Source organism: Nicotiana attenuata, unplaced genomic scaffold, assembly GCF_001879085.1.
Source record: "Nicotiana attenuata strain UT unplaced genomic scaffold, NIATTr2, whole genome shotgun sequence".
Taxonomy (NCBI): Eukaryota; Viridiplantae; Streptophyta; class Magnoliopsida; order Solanales; family Solanaceae; genus Nicotiana; species Nicotiana attenuata.
This window is the reverse complement of record NW_017670803.1, coordinates 279,716-291,242: the sequence shown is the minus strand read 5'-3', so window position 1 is coordinate 291,242 and position 11,527 is coordinate 279,716.

Genomic DNA, 11,527 nt, shown 5'->3' with positions numbered 1-11,527 from the left:
AAAGGGACGTCAGTACATTTGAATTGCACTGGTAAGTAAAACAACTGAAAGAAAGAACTGTAAATACGGTAACTGAAACTGATAACTGATAACTGAACTAAACATAGGAAGTAAGGTTATGAATACTCCCTCTTCTGAATGACGAACAACTTGTTTATCTGAATTTTAAACTGCGGCTATATATATATATATATATATATATATATATATATATATGCGCACAACTGCAGCCTCAGGCCCAAATACATATGTTCAACATTCAGAAATTTAGAATCAGGAACTAAGAATCATACTGCAATACATGATACTGAAATAATGAACCATACCGAGTTACAATTACTGGAATAATGAATAGGACTAGAATGAGATATGTATTCATAATAAGTTGATTCGTCATAACTAAAACTCATAGAATATCGAATGATTATGAAACTATGTCATCTAGAGAATAGAAGCTCTACTACTATTCATGGAACTAAGGCATAATTACTTTCTGAGGAAACTAGTAATAGACACTATGAATGGGACGTAGGGAGAATCATAGACATTCCCAAACGTATAGAGTTAGCCTTACATACCTCAATTTCGCCCCTTAGTGATACTACAATGATCCACAACACTAAGAACCTTCAATCTACAATAGCAACATCCAATGGAACCAATATTAGTAACAAATTCCATAACTTAAGCCACTTAGACATATTATCAAACACCTTGTAGGCATAAATCTCTACATCCCATCACCATATATATTTAGTTCATCCAACTACCACCATTCATCAACAATTTATTCCACCATCATGATTAACTAATTTATAACTTCCAACATCACATATGTGACCATCCATCCACACCCAACCAACAAAGTTCCACTAAATAATTATCGATTCTATCTCTACAATAGTTATGTAATTAAATTGGGAATTTATGACTTCCAATCACCATACCAAGAGTTCTATTTCTTATTCATACTCATATTCCCTTAATAAATCCATACATGTAAGTCTAAAGGTGTAGGATTACCTTTTTGGAAGATATCTTGCAAAACCCTCCTTTGAGTTCTTGAAGAAATCTCTTGAAGATCTAAGTATTTTATGTGTAGATTTCATCAATACTAGTGTAGAAATTATGAAATTTCACACTAAGATAATGGAGATTGCTTACTTTGAAGAGGGTAGGAGTTGGTGCTCTTGAGTGGGTGAAGAAGAACCCCAAGGGTCGTCCAAATAGAATGGGGAAAATAAATCCCAAAATTGTGTTTATAAGCCCAAATTTCGGACGCGGACGTGGATGCTTCGCATCCGAGCAGTCCTCCGCTCAGGAGCTCGGATGCTATGGCAGCACTTCACTGCCAGCCTCTCTTTTCGGACGCGGCCTCGGATGCTTCGCATACGCGCAGTCCTCCGCCAGCCTTTGGTAATTTGGTCATAACTTCTTGTAGGAAAGTCCAAATGACGAACGATTTGAAGCTTTAGAAACTAGACTCAAAGACCTTTCATTTTATAGGTTGTGTATCACCTAAAGCCTTATATATCTGTATATATGCTCGTCCAAAGTGTGGTCTTGTGCGTACTCATTTGGAATTTTAGTCTATCGTGTAATTTTCCAACTTGGCTTAGACTTAGGTCTCTCCTTGGACCCCAAATCACTTATGATATGCCTAGTACACTTATTATCATAACCAATCGATTACCATCATGTTAATACTCATTTAATGTATCCACAACCGATTATAATTTACGGGATGTTACATAAACGATGTTATACCAATTATTTTATTTGTTATCAGTTATGTACGCCAATGATATCATGTTTATTATTATTATTATTATTATTATTATTATTATTATTATTATTATTATTATTAAGTTTTAGTAGTTCAATCATATCGCCTCTTTTCTTAAAGCACATGACAAAACTTGAAAACTGAAGATGTAAAGAAAATTAGTACTTTGGAGCTAATTAAGAACTGAATTATGCATCGGAAGTAAAAAATAAGAGTGTTACAAAGTTGAGGCACAGCCCATGATCTCCTACTTCTAGCTATAATTAACACCCTCGTCGCCTCATGTTTTATTCATCAACTCACTAACTACTTTCTTCCCTTCCCACAAGTTCTTCATGCATGGCACTTGGCTTATGTCTTTGCCTCCACCCAGGGCTATTCTTCGCTGCCACAGCATCACGAGCCCTACATCTTCGTGCAGACACCAGGTCTTTCGTCACAGGGCCATAGGACTATACGTCCGGCATACAGTCTAGCTGCCTCACGACCACATGGATCACAGCCATCTGCATCGCATGGATCGCATCGATCCATGTCACATCCACATGGATCACAGCCATCAGTGTCACAGCCACTTGGGTCACAGCAATCAGTATCACAGCTACTTGCGGCCCATCCAGCTAGGGATCGCAGCCATCTTCATTAGCGACTCCATCTATTTCAGGCCTTCGCCTGCGGGATACTAGCTCTGACCCCCTACACCTTCCACACATGCCTCTGATATACATGCTTCGGACGATGATGCTGATGATGACGAGGAGGTGCATTATGATCAATATGGCAGGATCATCATAGTCCCTGAGGGTGATGGGTAAGAGTTATTTGTTATTTTTACGTTTATTGTTTTGTACAATTTGTACTAAGATATTAATGTATTTTTTTTTATTAAATTGAGGTTCATCCCAAGTAATATTACTACGAGGATAATCACCAAAGCCACCAGAAAACTTTATGATGGCCCTTATGCGACTTGGAGTGAATTCCCATTCTCACTGAAGGAGCAAATTTTTAATCAATTTAAGGTATAAATGTTCTTTTAAGCAGTATAATTATTTATATTTATGATATTTTCATATAATATGTAACTTTTGAAATACAGAGCAAGTGTGTATGGGAACACCGCTATAGCGCGGAAGTGGCTGCAAATTTTCATCACAAAGCTCGCAAGCGGTTGTCGCATAGTTTCTCCAAAGCTAGAAAGTTGAACGAGAAGCCTGACTGGTTGCTTCAGAATTTATGGGAGGATTTGCAAAGGTAATGGCTTACCGCAAAGTTCTTAGAAAAGAGCGAAAAAGGAAAGAAAGCTCGCGCATCTGAGAAGGGAGGCTCCTTGCACACTGGAGGTGCGATCAGTCTAGGGACAATAAAAAGAAGATTGGTACGTAATTGCTTAATTTATTTTAATTTTCAAAGTATATCTATTCTGTTTATTAACTAAAATTTATGAGTTTTCAGGAAAAGAAGTTGGGGAGTCCGATGAACCAAGATGAGCTATTCAAGGAGACTCATATTGTAAAGACGAAGAAAGAGACGGATCAAGAAAGGTGGGTCGAGGGCCGAGCCTCGACTGTACATGTAAGTTTTCACTTTTCATTAAGTATTTTGATTTACTTTTATATAAATTTTGAAATACTAATTCAATGTAATTTTTTTTATAGGGTCGCTTCACAGCTGACGTGGAGGAATTCATACGCAGTCAGCTACGTAATGAGTCGGGCGAGCCAATCCAACCTTCGCAGTCAAAAAATGTAACGATAGCTAAGAGAACTAGAGAGCTAGAGCGAAATACTTGTAGGATGCTGAAAGAATGTGGACGGAGGCTGCTGGTGGTCCAAAATGGGGGAAGGTATACGGGCTTCCTACTAAGAAATTCTAACGCTATAAATGTGGAATGCAAGGAATAGGGACTTCCTCGCAAGGTGAGAAACTTGATGGGGAGAGCCTCTCCGCTATGCGGGAGACTGTGACAAAGCTCACATCCGAACTAGAAGCGGCCAAGGAAAGAGAAAAGCTTAGAGATGCTCAGTACATTGGCATGCAAGCTCAGTACCAGGGCATGTAAGAGCAGCTCAAATCTCTCCTAGCTTCTGGATATTTTTCGATTCCCCGGTCTCATGAGTCATCGCCAGAGGCTCGACTTGAACGTGAGCGTTCCTTCCGTTCTCCCCGTGCTCGTTCCTCCCATCCTCCCCGTGATCGTTCTTCCCGTCCTCGACAAGTACACCCTTCTGCATACCGTCTTGGTGATGAAAGTTCATCAGACAGTGATGATAATGATGTTGTACAAAACACTCCTTAACTTTTATATACTTTGAACTAGACAAATAGAACCGGTTTTGAACTAGGTGTAATAAGCGTTAACTTACTATTGTTAGTTTAATTTGTTAGTTCTATTGAACTTTAATTTGTTGGTTTTAATGTGTTTTTTGAATTGTGTTGTTGTTGTTATTGTGTTGTTGTTGTTGTTGTTGTTGTTGTGTTGTTGTTGTTGTTGTTGTGGTATTGTTGTTGTTGTTGTTGTTGTTGGGTTGTTGTGGAGATTTTGGTATTGAAATTGTAGTTTATGAATTGAATTATATTGTTATTTAGGAATTTGGTATGCTGGCAGGTGGTGTAGCTGCCAAAACATGCAGTTTCTGCCAAAATTATACCCCGAAAAGCGACCAACTTTGGTCGCTTTTCTATTTAAAAAAAATATTTTCTGGGCAGTAGCGACCATGGTTGGTCGCTAATTAACTCAGATTTCCTAAAAAGCGACCAACTTTGGTCGCTATTCTATAAAAAAAATTTCTGGAAATTAGCGACCAATTTTGGTCGCTTATGTTTAAAAAAAAAATTAAATTCTTGAAGTTAGTGACCAATTTTGGTCGCTTATGTTTAAAAAAAATTATAAAAAAAAAAAAGCGACCAACTTTGTTCGCTATTTTTCAAATTTTAAAATATAATATTTGGTTCACAGACCAAAGTTAGTCGCTATATTTTGAATATTAATAAATAAAATAACAACGTAATTTAAATATAGAGACCAACTTTGGTCGCTAAATTTATATTATTAAAATATTAAAGCGACCAAAGTTGGTCGGTATATTGTTTACCGGAATATTTGGTCTCTAAGGTAAAAGGACCAGCAAAATAGCGATCAAGCTAGTTTGGACGCTTTTTTGTCGCTTTGTGACTTGTAAGCGACCAACTTTGGTCGCTTTTTTTTTCCGGAATTCTAGTAGTGATATAGCTAGTGATATTTTGATAGTTTGAAATACTCATCAGTAATTCAAACTTAACATATCTTAAAAAAAAAGAAAATTAGAGATGGGTCATAATGAGATCTAGGGGAAGTTCTTAATGAACCTTCAATAAAATCCCTTCCCTTTGCTCTATCATCCTCTTTGAAGATACTTTTTTGATCAACAACTCCCTCTTGCACCGTAAAATGATATTTTTCCTAGTTGATGCAAAAATTTATTTTGTGACAAGAAAACATAAGTGGGGAATATCCATAAGCAATGAGGAGCAGACATCACTCCTGCATTGTGGTGGTGAAGTAAGAACGTAACCTATGTTCAAGAATTAATATGCATGTATAAAAAAAATTTTTGACTTATATAAACAGTATAATTGTTTATATACATAGTATATCTTTTTTATGAATACCCTTCACTTCAAAATTAATTAAAGTCACAGAGTGCTCTCACCCCTTTGAGATCCAAAAAATCTTCTATATCATTCAACATGTAGATATAGAAGATTTTTTGGATCTCAAACGGGAATGGAACACTATGTGACTTCCATTCATTTAAATTTTTGCACTATGTTCTATTTTGACAAGAGTGGGTTGCTCTGGTGATGAGCACCCTCCATTTCCAACCAAGAGGTTGTGTTCGAGTCACCTTTGGAGGGATGGATCCCGAGGGTCTATCAGAAACAACCTCTCTACCCCCAGGGTAGGGATAAGGTCTGCATACGCATTACCCTCCCCAGACCCCACTAGTGGAATTATACTAGGTTGTTGTTGTTGCCAGGGGCGGAGCTAGCATAGAGCTTGTGGGTTCGGCCGAACCCAGTAACTTTGGTCCAAATCATGTATTTGTCTTAAAACTCCATTGAATATGTATAAATTGTTAATTTAGAACCCAGTAACATTAACGAATTAGAATCTCGAACCCACAAGCTTTAAATTCTAGCTCCGCCTCTGGTTGTTGCACTATGTTCTATTTTATCCATACAGTTTTTACTATAATACTATACTGTAAGCATTACTGTGTTAAACCAAAAATCAGGAAAAACTGTTAGAAAAATAAAAGGAACTGGAAAAACAGAAGAGTTTAAGAAATATTCCGAGTCTACAATTTTCTTGTGTGTCCTTAAGGAATTTTAACCCCCTCACACGTTGCCAAGGTAATGGATTAAATCCTCCCAGGATAAAACGGAATAAACCTTCCTGCAACAGTGGCAATACAAACTGTAGGATACCAACGAACTCAAAGAACGGAACAAAATCACACTTACGAATTTGAGAGAGAGAGACTGCGAATTAGGATGCAGTATATTCAGAAAGAAAGAAGTTCTGGAGTGTTTTTCGTGTTTAGAAAATGGAGCCTTGCCTCAGAATTTATAGGCAATTATCAGAAGAGGTGTCTGGAAAAGGTGCCTTTTCAGAAGAATACGCTGCCTGCCGCGGTTCTACCGCGGTCGCGGCAGAACCGCGGCCAGAGAGGCCCTCTGAACCTGCAGCATTCACTTCTTCAAATTTTCAATTTCCCTCCATTTTATTTTCCTCCATTTCCAATTCACACTTCTTCTACTTTAAAGCCCAATGGCTTAAAGTCCAACAATCCCCCACATGAATGGGAATGGCTGTATCAAGAAAGATCATAGATGAAAGCTATGTGATTTTGCAAGTAAGGATTAATTGCATCTGGATAAGTAGGTTTCCCTTTGAACTTTCTGTAGTGAACACATGTCGGATATACTCGGTCAATCGGTAGATTTGATATCTTTGAATCGTCGAACTTTAGTGTATACCTAGACAACCATATGTCACACAACCAACCCTTAACCGTCTTTTGGTTCTCATTGTTGTGTTCGTTTTAGCCATGAACACCGCCTGGTTTCATAAGTGCGTAGAGAATTGGCCTTACAAAATTCTCATTGAAGCGGCTTCCACTTTACACTTACATAGGTGATTCCTAAACGTGTAATCCTTTAGATTGACACTATTTGATAAATACCTCATCAAACTTAGGTAATCATTAAAGAACGTGTAAAGTTCTATCCTTGTTACTGAACATTGTCTTCATCACGAGAATGGACCAAAGATTTTATTTTGACAATGTTGAACTGGTCAATCACAACTTTGTTTGAGCTCCTTGAACCTAGATCTCGGAACATCCAAAATTCTAGGTAGAGTTACCGCCATGTTGACTTGTCCTCGGCCATAGTCCCATTCCCTTAGATGATTTCTCAACTCCCTCTCTAGTTAAGCCTTTTATAAGCTGATCCGCCACATTATCCTTTGATCTTACATAATCAATAGTGATAATTCCACTAGAAAGTAGTTGTCTAACGGTGTTATGTCTTCGTCGTATATGACGAGACTTTCCGTTATACATAACGCTCCTTCCCCGTCCTATTGCAGCCTCACTATCACAATGTATGCAAATAGGAGCCAAAGGTTTTGGCCAGAACGGAATGTCTTCTAAAAAATTCCGAAGCCATTCAGCTTCTTCACCGGCTTTATCCAAAGCTATAAACTCTGATTCCATTGTAGAGCGAGCAATCCACGTTTGTTTGGAAGACTTCCAAGATACTGCTCCTCCACCAACAGTAAAAACATATCCACTTGTGGACTTTGTTTCTGATGAGCCGGTTATCCAATTAGCATCACTATATCCTTCGATAACCGCAGGATATTTATTGTAGTGAAAAGCGTAGTCTTGGGTATATTCCAAATATCCCAGAACTCGTTTCATTGCTACCCAGTGATGTTTGTTGGGATTACTTGTGAATCGACTAAGTTTACTTATCGCACAAGCTATATCAGGTCGTGTACCGTTCATGATGTACATTAAGCTTCCCAACACACGAGCATACTCCAATTGAGACGTACTTTTACCTTTATTCTTTATGAGATGATGATTTAAGTCAATTGGAGTTCTTGCACTTCTAAATTCCAAGTGTTTGAATTTTTCAAGTACCATTTTCACGTAATGCGATTGAGACAAAGCTAGACCTTGAGGAGTCCTCTGGATTTTAATTCCTAGAATTACATCGGCAACTCCTAAGTCTTTCATATCAAACTTACTAGCAAGCATGCGCTTAGTAGCTTGAATGTCGGCAATGTCTTTGCTCATTATTAGCATATCATCAACATATAAGCAAACAATGACTATATGATTTGGAACGTTCTTAATGTAAACACATTTATCACATTCATTAATCTTAAAACCATTTGACAACATTGTTTGGTCAAATTTCGCATGCCATTGTTTGGGTGCTTGTTTTAGTCCATAAAGAGACTTAACAAGTCTACACACCTTCTTTTCTTTTCCCGGAACCACAAACCCTTCAGGTTGGTTCATGTAAATTTCTTCCTCAAGATCACCATTTAAGAAGGCTGTTTTTACATCCATTTGATGGATTTGAAGACCATACAAGGCGGCTAACGCTATTAGCATCCGAATGGATGTAATTCTTGTTACCGGCGAGTATGTGTCAAAATAGTCAAGACCTTCTCGCTGTCTAAATCCTTTGACAACAAGTCTTGCCTTGTATTTGTCAATAGTACCATCGTCTTTCATTTTCTTCTTGAAAATCCATTTAGAACCCAACGTTTTGTTACCTGGAGAAAGATCAACCAATTCCCAAGTATGGTTGCTCAATATGGATTCTATTTCACTATTGACAGCTTCTTTCCAATATTGTGCCTCTGAGGAAGACATTGCTTCCTTGAAGGTACGAGGCTAATTTTCTAACTGAAAAGTCAGAAAATCTGGACAGAATGAAGTAGATGTCCTTTGACGTTTACTTCTTCTCGGATTTTCTTCATTAGGCATATCATCTATTATTTCCTCCCGAAGTCGTTTTGACTTTTGGCAGATCACTTCACTTTCCTTTTTATATGGAAAAATAGTTTCAAAGAATTCAGCATTATCTGATTCTATTATCGTATTAATGTGAATCTCAGGATTTTCTGATTTATGAACCAGAAAACGATATGCCTTGCTATTGGTTACATATCCAATAAACACACAATCAACCGTTTTTGGACCTATCTTAACCCTTTTAGGTTTAGGAACTTGTACCTTAGCTAAACACCCCCACACTTTGAAGTATTTCAAGTTGGGCTTCCTTCCTTTCCACTTTTCATAAGGAATGGACTGTGTTTTACTATGAGGTACACGGTTGATTATTCGGTTAGCTGTAAGTATAGCTTCCCCCCACAAGTTTTGTGGTAAGCCAGAACTTATTAGCAATGCATTCATCATCTTCTTCAACGTTCGATTCTTCCTCTCCGCAATTCCATTAGATTGTAGAGAGTAAGGGGCAGTTGTTTGGTGAATAATGCCATTTTCCAAACATATTTCTTCAAAAGGAGATTCATATTCGCCACCCCTATCACTTCTTATCATTTTGATCTTTTTGTTTAGTTGCGTTTCAACTTCACTCTTGTATTGCTTGAAAGCATCAATTGCCTCATCTTTACTATTAAGTAAATAAACATAGCAGTATCTCGTGCTATCGTCAATAAAAGTAATAAAATACTTTTTCCCACCGCGAGATGGTGTTGACTTCATGTCGCAAATATCTGTGTGAATTAAGTCTAAAGGACTTGAATTCCTTTCAACGGACTTATAAGGATGCTTAGCATACTTTGATTCCACACATATTTGACATTTAGAATTAATGCAATCAAATTTTGGCAATACTTCTAGATTTATCATCTTTCGCAATGTTTTGAAGTTTACGTGACCTAAACGCGAACGCCATAAAGTGTTTGACTCAAGCAAGTAAGAAGAAGCATTCACTTTATCGATAGGAACTGCTATTACATTTAGCTTAAAAAGGCCCTCATTTAGGTAACCTTTTCCTACATACAAATCGTTCTTACTTAGTACAACACTATTAGAAACAAAAATACATTTGAATCCATTCTTGACAAGAAGTGAGGTAGACACAAGATTCTTGCGAATTTCTGGAACATGGAGGACTTGGTTTAGAGTCACTATTTTTCCCGACGTCATCTTCAACGCAATCTTGCCAACTCCATCAATTTTGGCTGTAGACGAATTTCCCATGAACATGGCACACAAGTCCTCCATTTCTTCAGCTTTTTCAACTATGTTAGCTTGATTCTTCTTCTTCTTATCATTCTTTGGTGCACGACAATCCACTGCCTTATGTCCATTTTTTCCACAGTTGTGGCAATTACCCTTGAACTTCTTCTTGCTTGGGTAATTCTTTGGTCCAGAAGCTTTTTTCCTCTTCTTATTTTGTGGTGCCTCCTCAACAATGTTTGCCCCATTTATTGTCGAGTGTCCACTTGACTTCTTTTCAGCATTTTTGTTGTCTTCTTCTATCCTCAAACGCACAATCAAGTCTTCAGGTGTCATTTCCCTCCGTTTGTGTTTAAGATAGTTCTTAAAATCCTTCCACAGCGGAGGTAACTTCTCAATGAAAGCAGCGACTTGAAAGGCCTCATTTATGACCATACCTTCAGCAAGGAGGTCATGTACAATGACTTGTAGTTCTTGGACTTGAGTTATGACCGACCTAGTGTCAATCATCTTGAAATCCAAGAACCTTGCAGCCACGAACTTCTTAAGTCCGACATCCTCAGTCTTGTACTTCTTCTCAAGCGCATTCCATAACGCTTTTGAAGTTTCCATGACACTATAGACATTGTACAAGCCATCTTCCAAACAAATCAAAATGTAATTTTTGCACAGGAAATCAGAATGTTTCCATGCTTCAGTTACAACAAGTCGTTCATCATCCGGAGTACTTTCAGCCATGACCGGAGGATCCTCCTTGATGAAACGTTGCAAACTCAACGTAGTAAGATAGAAGAGCATCTTCATTTGCCAGCGTTTGAAGTCAAAATCGGAAAACTTTCCGGGTTTTTCTGCCGGTGCCATAGCATGAGCAGGAGTAGAACGGCTTGACGAGGCAGCAGCACTCGTAACAGTAGCACCCATTCCCGCAACACTTCCATTAGTTTGGTTTTCATTCGTCATATTTCTGTAAAGTTGAAAACAATACAGAACTTTGTTAAATCAGTGAAGTTTTGATATCTTCAAACTGAATATCAAACCAAACATACAACACGTAACAATGGTGAAATTTTTATATACTTCAAACCTGTACGTTTATTATTCCAGCAAAGTTTTTATGTACTTTAAACCGGATAGAAAGAATTATTGGAGTAGAAAGAACAAGGCTTTAGTCTCCAAAACAGTATACAAAATATGAATAACAGTTTAATATATGTTTCAACACAGAAACGTTAGTATTAGAATTCCTTAAGCTTTTAAGCATTACTGTGTTAAACCAAAAATCAGGAAAAACTGTTAGAAAAATAAAAGAGACTGGAAAAACAGAAGAGTTTAAGAAATATTCCGAGTCCACAATTTTCTTGTGTGTCCTTAAGGAATTTTAACCCCCTCACACGTTGCCAAATTAATGGATTAAATCCTCCCAGGATAAAACGGAATAAACCTTCCTGCAACAGTGGCAATACAAACT